Source organism: Heteronotia binoei, chromosome 8 (assembly GCF_032191835.1).
Source record: "Heteronotia binoei isolate CCM8104 ecotype False Entrance Well chromosome 8, APGP_CSIRO_Hbin_v1, whole genome shotgun sequence".
NCBI lineage: Eukaryota > Metazoa > Chordata > Lepidosauria > Squamata > Gekkonidae > Heteronotia > Heteronotia binoei.
The window spans coordinates 119,481,722-119,492,220 of record NC_083230.1 but is presented as its reverse complement, the minus strand read 5'-3'; positions in this window follow the sequence as shown (position 1 = coordinate 119,492,220).

Below are 10,499 nucleotides of genomic sequence, written 5' to 3'. Positions count from 1 at the left end.
ACAGACGGACCAAGCACAACTCATTCCAAGAGGCGCTTCAGCCCGAAGACTCGGTCGATGTAGCCTTGTTCTCTGAATGGGCAGAGAGCAGCCCAAACAACAACCCAAACCATCCAGTAGTAAAATTGGATACTGGGATTTCTGAAGGTCATTAGTCTCTTGTTCTCTACATATTGGTTTCCCCCCCAGTGGACTTGTGCCTGGCCGGATTCCCTGCGAACTGGCAAGGACACGTCTGACAAAGAGGGCGCTGAGTCTTGCTCTTGTTGGTCTCTAAGATGCCGCCGGACTTTGGTTCTTCTGCTGATGACTAACACAGTTACCCACTAAGGCAGGGGGGCCAAACTTGATTAATGTAAGCACCACATAACAAATATCAGATATTTGAGAGCTGCAAGACATGAGCATCAGATGTTTGAAAGTCACAAGATAGGGAGGGAGGAGGGAAGGGAGGGAGGGAGGAAGGGAGGGAGAAAGGAAGAGAAGGGAAGGGAGGGAGGGAGAGAGGAAGGGAGGAAGGAAGAAAGGGAGAGAGGAAGAGAGGGAGGAAGGAAGGGAGGGAGAGAGGAAGGAAGGAAGAAAGGGAGGGAGAGAGTAAAGGATGGAGAAAGGAAGGAAGGGAGGGAGAGAGGAAAGGAGGGAGGAAGAAAGGGAGGGAGGAAGGGAGAGGGGAAGGGAGGGAGGGAGAGAGGAAGGGAGGGAGGAAGGGTGGGAGGAAGGAAGGAAAAGAGAGAGGGAGGGAGGGAGAGAGGAAAGGAGGGAGAAAGGAAGGAAGGGAGGGAGAGAGGAAAGGAGGGAGGAAGAAAGGGAGGGAGGAAGGGAGAGGGGAAGGGAGGGAGGGAGGGAGAGAGGAAGGGAGGGAGGAAGGGTGGGAGGAAGGAAGGAAAGGAGAGAGGAAGGGAGGGAGGAAGAAAGGAAGGGAGGGAGGAAAGGAGGAAGGAAGGAAGGAAGGAAGGAAGGAAGGCTTTAGTTCTTCTGCTGACGACTAACACAGTTACCCACTAAGGCAGGGGTGGCCAAACTTGATTAATGTAAGCGCCACTTAGAACAAATATCAGATATTTGAGAGCCGCAAGACATGAGCATCAGATGTTTGAAAGTCACAAGATAGGGAGGGAGGAGGGAAGGGAAGGGAGGGAAGAAGGGAGGGAGGGAGGAAGGAAGGGGAAGGAAGGAAGGAAGGAAGGGAGAGAGAAAGGGAGGAAGAGAGGGAGGAAGGAAGGAAGGAAAGGAGAGAGGGAGGGAGAGAGGGAGGGAGGCTTGGCTTGGCAAAGAGATTTAAAGAAACAAATGCTTTCTCCAAGCTGGCAGATTGGGTCATAGGGGCTTCAAGTGTGAAAGAGCAATATGTGGCTCCTGAACCACAGTTTGGCCACCCCTCCTCTAAGGCAAATGCAGTGTGCCTGTCATGCAAAAGTTATCTTGGTAGTTGTGGAGAAACGCCATCTTAGTCAATGTTGGTGCTTCATTGTGAGGGATCATTAAACTCCTAAGCAGGCTTTGGCCTAGCCTCCCTCCAACCCCCCCCTCCCTTCCAGAGCCAAACCAACAACTCTAGGGGGAAAGTCTCCTAGAGAGGCAGGAAGTTCTTTTGTTCTTTGTATTGGAGTTAGCAGGAAGAGAAGGCAGTTTGCAACTGGAGCTCAAGGGAGCATGTGGTGAGCATGGGGGCTCCTGCCTGTGAGGCCCCCAGGCAGTCAGACCAAGTAAGTCATCCTCAAGGCAGGGCAAGTTTAGACCAGGGACAATAAGATGCGTTTATAACCACCTTTTCTTTGTCATGCTGTTTGCTGTGCGGGTGCTGTGCTGTGTTAACCTTTTACATGCAACTGTTTTTGTTTTGTTCTTCTTTTCTTTTCTTTTTCTCTTTTAATTAAATCTTTTTACTGTTTTGAATGCTGGCAGTCAAACTCTGTACCACATAGATCCCGACCGCTTAGACCACGCTGCTTTATGAAGGGGGCCCCGGGGAAGGCATGCAGTTGGATAAGGTGCCAATCCTCCAGGGGTTCCCCAAAGAAGTGCTGAGGTCTCTGTGATACCCAAGTACAGGGTGGCAGAGGACCTTGAGGCCTGGCCTCATAGCTGGAGAGGGGGATTGGGAGTCCTGTTCCTCTCAATCTGAACCCCTAGACTGAGCAGGTGGTGGCAGCGAGCCCAAGTGGCCGGAGGAGAAATAGCTCCCTCCAGGAGTTGGCGACTCATTAGGGAGTTGACGGGACCGGGTCTGAATGCGACGGAACCGGCCCGAATCTGCATTCAGACCTGGTCCCGTCAACTCCCTAATGAGTCGCCAACTCCTGGAGGGAGCTATTTCTCCTCCGGCCACTTGGGCTCGCTGCCACCACCTGCTCAGTCTAGGGGTTCAGATTGAGAGGAACAGGACTCCCAATCCCCCTCTCCAGCTATGAGGCCAGGCCTCAAGGTCCTCTGCCACCCTGTACTTGGGTATCACAGAGACCTCAGCACTTCTTTGGGGAACCCCTGGAGGATTGGCACCTTATCCAACTGCATGCCTTCCCCGGGGCCCCCTTCATAAAGCAGCGTGGTCTAAGCGGTCGGGATCTATGTGGTACAGAGTTTGACTGCCAGCATTCAAAACAGTAAAAAGATTTAATTAAAAGAGAAAAAGAAAAGAAAAGAAAAGAAGAACAAAACAAAAACAGTTGCATGTAAAAAGTTAACACAGCACAGCACCCGCACAGCAAACAGCATGACAAAGAAAAGGTGGTTATAAACGCATCTTATTGTCCCTGGTCTAAACTTGCCCTGCCTTGAGGATGACTTACTTGGTCTGACTGCCTGGGGGCCTCACAGGCAGGAGCCCCCATGCTCACCACATGCTCCCTTGAGCGCCAGTTGCAAACTGCCTTCTCTTCCTGCTAACTCCAATACAAAGAACAAAAGAACTTCCTGCCTCTCTAGGAGACTTTCCCCCTAGAGTTGTGGGTTTGGCTCTGGAAGGGAGGGGGGGTTGGAGGGAGGCTAGGCCAAAGCCTGCTTAGGAGTTTAATGATCCCTCACAATGAAGCACCAACATTGACTAAGATGGCGTTTCTCCACAGTAGTGTTTCAACAAAAGTGCTGGATGGAATCTTTATATAACCAATGGTCTAAGAAAGTATTCAGTGCAATCACACCCTTCTAAGCTCATTGACTTCAGTGGGCTTGGAAGGTATAACTAGGCTTATTGCACTGGAGACTATAAGGTCAGAAAAGTATACCTTTGCTTTGGATTGTGCCAGCACCGCATGCGTTCCAAACAGGGCTGGCTGTAGCTTGGTTTTTACAGTGAAATTATGTCGTATCTCAGGGGTGGCCAACAGTAGCTCTCCAGATGCTTTTTGCCTACAACTCCCATCAGCCCCAGCCAGCATGGCCAATGGCTGGAGCTGATGGGAGTTGATGATTGTTCCCTGGAAGGTCAGATGCTGAAGCTGAAGCTCCAATACTTTGGTCACCCAATGAGAAGGGAGCACTCCCTGGAGAAGGCTCTTGAGAGTCCCTTGGACTGCAAGAAGATCCAATCAGTCAGTCCTAAAGGAAATCAACCCAGACTGTTTCCTAGAAGGTCAGATGCTGAAGCTGAAGCTCCAGTTCTTTGGCCACCCAATGAGAAGGGAGCACTCCCTGGAGAAGACCCTGATGCTGGGAAAGACAGAAGGCAAAAAAAGAAGGGAGTGGCAAAAGATGAGATGGTGGGACAGCATTACTGATGTAACTAACACGAATTTGAGTGGACTTCAGAGGATGATGGAAGACAGGAGGGCCTGGTGAGACTCGGTCCATGGGGTCGCAAAGAGTCGGAGTAGACTGTGCGACTGAACAACAACAACAAAACCTCTCAGGACCCAGCTTAGCTGATAGTATGTTCTACACACAGTTTTGCCTGTTACGTCTACACCAGGGGTGACCAAACTGCAGCTCGGGAGCCACACGTGGCTCTTTCACACATATTGTGCGGCTCCCAAAGTCTCCACCGGCTGGTCGGCCAGTTTGGAAAAGACATTTCTGTCTTTAAATCACTTCTCCAAGCTGAGCGAGTTGCATTAGAAGTGAAAAGTTGCTTTCTTTCCACCTCTCTGTCAAGCAATGGTACTTCAATTAAATGATTCACGTTTGGATACAAAAGGCTCAGTTTATTTGAAGAGCCAACGCTTACTCAAGGTGCAGAACCTTGAGAGTGATGCATGGACACAGAAAACATAGTGTTTTAAAGCATACATCAAAGACAGGAATTGCGATAACAATAGCTCATAGCAGGTGCATGTGAATCGCTACAAATATGCAAAAAATGGTCATATGCGGTTAGCTCTTCCCTGGTCACATACATTCCTCGATAAGCGGAACGAATGGGAAAGACATGGGGGGAGGTACTTCTTTCCTTTTATCATCCAAGTTACGTGCAAGCCCTCTATGTCAACTCTACGGTGGGAAAGCATAGCAAGGCGCCAAAATGCTGGGAGGAAAAGAGGTGTGAATGTTATGCTCTTGGAAATGCAACTAAGGAAGAAGGGGGATGGTTTGCAGGGCAAGGATAGTAAATTCCCTTTAATACTTGACTGGCTCAGTAAGGCGAAATAACATGCTCGACACTCTCCCCCCATCCATTTCCTTCCTTCCTTTGGTGTTCATGTCTTGTGGCTCTCAAAAATTTGATGTTTATTCTATGTGGCTCTCATGTTAAGCAAGTTTGGCCACCTCTGGTCTAGACCATACTAAGTAATCACTTCTGCCCTGGGAAAAGAGTACATGGTGGTACCAAGGTCACAGAGAATGTGCTTTCATTTCTTCTCATAAAGGCACAAGAGGATGCTTATGGTGTTGGCTACAGTTGGTAGATTTGTAAGGAAATACCCCTCATTTCCAGAACATCGTAGTCGCCCGTCTGGTTGCCAGAGTGCCTGGAGACAGAACTCTCACACATCTGCCAGAAGGACGTGGGTTTTGTCTACCAGGCTGGAAAGGACTGAGTACTAACAGCCATAACGCTAAAGCAGCGCTCCATGTCTCCGGAAGAGTGCTAGCAAGGAGAACGGATGGTTTCCAGTCGCGTCAGGCGAACGCCATCTCTATCATTGGAGCAGAAGAAGTTGCATCGCTAGGAGCTATCCAGGCAAGCGGTTTTCAGCCTTGACCATAGGATCCACTTTGGGAGGCTAACACCCCCAGCAGACATCTTCCTGCAGTGCCAGACTCCATTTCAGCGAAGCAGGAGGCTCACGTACTCGACAGATGTCACCCATCCACGAGGCCATCAAGTTTATCCAGGCGTGGATCCTGCCGGACTACCCAAGCCTTTGTCCAACAGAACTGAAGACAAAGACTGGTGCCAGTATGGGAAGAAGAGGAGAAAGAACATCTCCGCCCAGAGCCAAGTGTCTTTACATAGTTTGGGTGTTACGTTAGGTAGTGATTTGACCATCTATGGTCCCTTTTTAGATAAGTGTAATAGTCTCTTAATCACTCCCCACCCCAGTAGTTTCACCCATTCTTTTCCCCAACTGTTATCCTGGAGCCTCCCCCCTTGGCACATTGTTACCTGGAAGTCCAATCAGGTAACTAGGGCCAAGTCCTCTAATTGGCCAAGAGAGGGCATCCGATTAGGAGCCCCCTCCAAGCTGGCCATTGGCTACCGAAAAATCCAGCCCTTATGGTCACTGCGGAGCCTCCCCTTTTTCTGAGGTCACAGACCAGCTGACCACTTTCTTCCTCCCTTGTTCCTCCCATCCCCTGAGGGTCTAAGGTAGTCCTTATAACCTCTGACCCAACTCCCCACACATGTGCATCTAGCAGTACCCCAGTTCCGCTGTCTAGATCCATCCCCGATTCTTGGCCAGTTGAGGGTCCCATTTCCCCCGTCCTTTTTCGTCACCATTGGAGCCTTCCTTGAAGACTACGATCGGTAATTATCACCCTGTTTGTCTACCCATGTGTTGTCTCTATATCTCTATCTACTTTTCTTAGGACTGTATGTATGTTTCATGAGCACATTGCCTTGTATGTATGATCTATATTTCCTAGAATAAATTTTAATTGTTTTACTTAATTAGAGTCCCTAATCATTTTTAAGCAATAATTTCTGTGTATGTGTCTTGTATACATAGATAAAAGATTCTGTTTAAGCCAGGTGCCCACCTGTCAATTCCCCAACCTCGTTTTGAGGGCATTTCGGCTTACAGATTTTGGCGCTTAGCATTTTGAATGTATAACGGATGGGCCCGAGTCAATAACTGAAGGGACTGAGACCTTGTACCTCAGTTTCAGCAAGAGAAGTCTTGCATACTGTACCTGTTTATACTCATGCAATAAAGTTACTCCTTTGAACAAAAGAGATGTGCTTATTGATGAGGACTGCACAGAATATGACAAGTAAAAAGGGCGCTGGAAGAGGAAGCAGGGCTTTTTTTGTAGCAGGAAATCTTTTGCATATTGGGCAGCATCCCCCCCCCCCGATGTAGCCAATCCTCCTGGAGCTTACAGTACTTTCTAATATTACCCCCCTGTATGAAGAGCCCTGTAAGCTCTTGGAGGATTGGCTACATCAGGGGTGTGTGGCCTAATATGCAAAGGAGCTCCTGCTACAAAAAAAGCCCTGGTAGGAAGTATAATCAGCCCAATTTGGTGCCCCACCCTCCCGGCACCCTAGGCAACCGCCTAGTTTGCCTAGTGGACGAGCCGGCCCTGAGTATAATCACTGAGCTAGCCTGTATATTTGCGACACACCAGTTTTACTTCAGAGCAGATCACGGACTGGATTTTGTGAAACCTTTTTTTCCAAACTCTTTCCCCCAAACTTCCCGATTATACTTTACTACTCTGGAGCAAGGGGGGGGGGGACACCTCTTATGGACTGACAGCTGGTAAAGAATAGTTTGGGGAGGGTATTCATCTTGGTCTGCAGTAGAGGCTTCTGCAGTTGCTTCTGGGCTCCATGGTTCAACCCCCTGTGAGAATTTTGCTGAACGCTAAGATTTGATGAACTTTCTAATATTTCCCCCCACAAAAAATGGGAGAAGAGGCAAAACATATAAAGCAGACAGAGAGAAATCTTCCTCATGCCACTGCGGCCACACAGGAGAAAGTAATTGGGAAAGTGTGATGGTAGAGAGGATTTATGATGACAATTCTAATTCAAGAAGCATTTTAAGGCAGATGTTGAACGGATATAATTTAGCACAGCTTCCGGTGATGTCAGGGGTGTGTGGCCTATGCAAATGAGCTGTACTAATAAGCTCCGGCACCTCTTTTTCTACAAAATGACCCCTGCAAAGCATCCGCACAAAAAGTGGATCCCAGAGAGCCTTGGTTGGTGCTGTGCTTAGCTTGGATCTCTGGATCTGTTTCAGCTTTCTTAAAATCCTGATCCAAGGTTGACCGTCAGCAGGCCTTGAATTCAGCAGGAGCTCACAGGATCGCAGCTCCTGAACCTTTCTGATGGCCTCCTCCTCCTCCCAACCTACCTTGTCCATTGAATAGGAGGTGCAGCTGCATAACAATCCCCGGATTAGGAGAATAGGCAGCCAGCCAGCCACCAGGGGCTTTGCCACGCCCCCAGCAGCCCTCATTAACCCCTGGAGAAGCCCGTGCCACCCTTTCTCCACTTCTTGTGTGATTTTGGGTTGCTGGCCTTTTGACTGTGTGTGTGGGTGGGGTGGCCAAGGAGTAGGGCTGCCAATCCCCAGGTGGGGACAGGGGATCCCCCAGTTTGGAGGCCCTCCCCCCGCTTCAGGGTCATCAGAAAACGGGGGAGGGGGGAAGGAAATGTCTGCTGGGCACTCAGTTCTCATAGGGAATAATGGGGAATTGACCTGTAGTTATCTGGGGCTCTCGGAGGGAGGGGAAAGAAAGCAACTATAACTTTAAATGCATTCTCCGAGCTGCTGGCCAATGGAGCAGTGGGGGTTCTGAGAGCCACACAATATGTGTAAAAGAGCCACACGTGGCTCTTTTCCACGGTTCTTCTATCAGTTTTCCACGGTTCGTCTATCAGTTGTAGGACCTTCTCTCTTGTCGCCTCAATCTGACTCAGGTCTTTCAGCACCCCTTCCAATATAAGTGATTCTGGAGCAGGCAAACACTTCTCATCTTCCACAGTGAAAACAGAGGCAAAAAATGCATTCAGCTTCTCAGCCATTTCCCTATCCTCCTTCAGTAATCCTTTGACCCCTTGGTCATCCAAGGGCCCCACTGCCTCCCTGGCTGGTTTCCTGCTTCTAATATATTTGAAGAAATTTTTATTGTTGGTCTTTATGTTTTTTGCAATATGCTCCTCATAGTCCCTTTTTGCCTGCCTGATCACAGTCTTGCATTTGATTTGCCACTGCCTGTGTTCCCTTTTATTAATCTCACTTGGACTAGCTTTCCACCGCTTAAAGGAGTCCTTCTTACCTTTTACAGCTTCCGTTAGTTTGTTTGTTAACCATGCAGGCCTTCTCTTATACCTGTTTGTACCTTTCCTAACTTGTGGTATATATTTTATCTGAGCTTCTAGGATTGTAGTTTTAAATAGCCTCCAAGCTTCCCCAAGGATTTTGACTGTATTTACCTTTCCTTTCAGTTTCCTTTTCACATGCCTCCTCATCTCAGAGAATTTACCCCTTTTAAAGTTACATCAGAACCGTTTGGCTATGGATTATTTGCTGGCTGAAGAAGGTGGTGTCCATGGGAAGTTTAATCTTTCAAATTACTGTCTTAATATAGATGATAATGGAGAGGCTGTGCAGAATATAGCATCTGAAATTCGTAAAATTGCTCATGTACCAGTCCAAATATGGAAAAATTTGGATGCATCACGGTTTGGACAAATTATGGGAGATTGGAAGTGTATTTTATTCTTAATTGGTATTTCCTTAGGAGGTTTAGGGCTATTGCCATGTTTAATTCCTGTTATAAGGTACAGTATTAATAATGCTGTAAAGGCACTTACTCCCTTTGAAAAAAATGTCAGCATCTTGTACATGTCTCCAGAGGAAAGGAAACAATATTTCATTAATTTTTGTAATAATGGTCAGACTCTTTCAGACTCAAATAAGCTTTCAGACTCAAATAAGCTTTCAGAGTTTGAAAGGGGGGAATGAAGGGGGTGGGGGAATGTTGAATCAGATAATTTGTAGGGCCTGCCTGCTAAGCTTGCTTTGTGCTTAAAAAGATGGTCTGAGGATCGGCGGGGGGGGGGGGAGGTTCAGTATTTTTGGAGCAATGATGCTCAAGTGGACCCTGCTAATGGTACCAGTAGTAAAATACTTCATTTCATACCAGTAAGTGTGCGGCTCTGTTATTTTCCTGCTACACATACGAAAGCTTACATTCTGAATAAAACTTAGTTGGTCTTAAAAGTGAAACTTGTCTACTGCTTTATTCTATTGCTTCAGACCAACACAGCTGCCCACTTGGATCTATCTGACTCCTTGCTCATTCTTAGTACTCTTTCTACTGATAATGCACACTTGTCTCACTCTCTACTGATGTGCACAGAAATTATATCTGGCCATGGATATCCAAGAGCACAAGAGAAGCCATGCTGGATCAGGCCAGTGGTCCCTCCAATCCAACACCCTGTGTCATACAATGGCCAAAAAACCAGGTGCCCTCAGGGGGTCCACCAGTGTGGCCAGAACTCCAGGAGCCCTCCCTATATTGCCCCCCCAAGCACCAAGAATACAGAGCATCCCTGCCCAAAACATAAGAACATAAAAGAAGCCATGCTGGATCAGGCCAATGGCCCATCCAATCCAACACTCTCACACAGTGGCCAAAACCCAGGTGCTCTCAGGGGGGCAACCAGTGGGGCCAGAATTTCAGGAGCCCTCCCACTGTTGCCCCCCAAGCACCAAGAATACAGAGCATGACACAGTGTTCCATCTCTAACTTGTGGCTAATAGCCACACATGAACCTGAACTCCTAGGGTTGACAGCCTCCGGGGGGGGGGGATATCTCCCACTTTTACAACTGATCTCCAGTTGGCAGAGATCAGCTCCCCTGGAGAAAATTAAAGCAACTGGTGCCGGTGTATATGGAGAAATCTGCAAGTGACCACCGGAAACAATAATACTATCACACTATCAGTTCTTATTTAGTGTAAAACAAAATAAGACAAAGGAACACTTAATATTAGAAAACCCCCACAAAGTCACTACATCGTCAGTCTCTTAAGGGCAATGCCTCTTCCAAATGAACTGTGTGTGAATATGGGTTGAGTCTTTTAGTGTTCCGCTCGTGGTTTCTACGGAGAGAATAAGGAACCGCTTATTGAAGGAATCCTCACAGTTTCACTTATCAAGTTCTTCTTCAGCCTTTCCTCCTGACGTTTCAGAGCCACAGTTCTTTTTTCTATGGCACGAATCAACGCACGCTCTCAACATCTGCTATCGGCTCTATAGAAGATGTTCACCATGAATTTCTTGATGGCACCTGGTTTTTGGCCACTGTGTGGCAGAGTGTCACACTGGACAGCCCATTGGCCTGCTCCAACACGGCTTCTCTTATGTTCTTATCT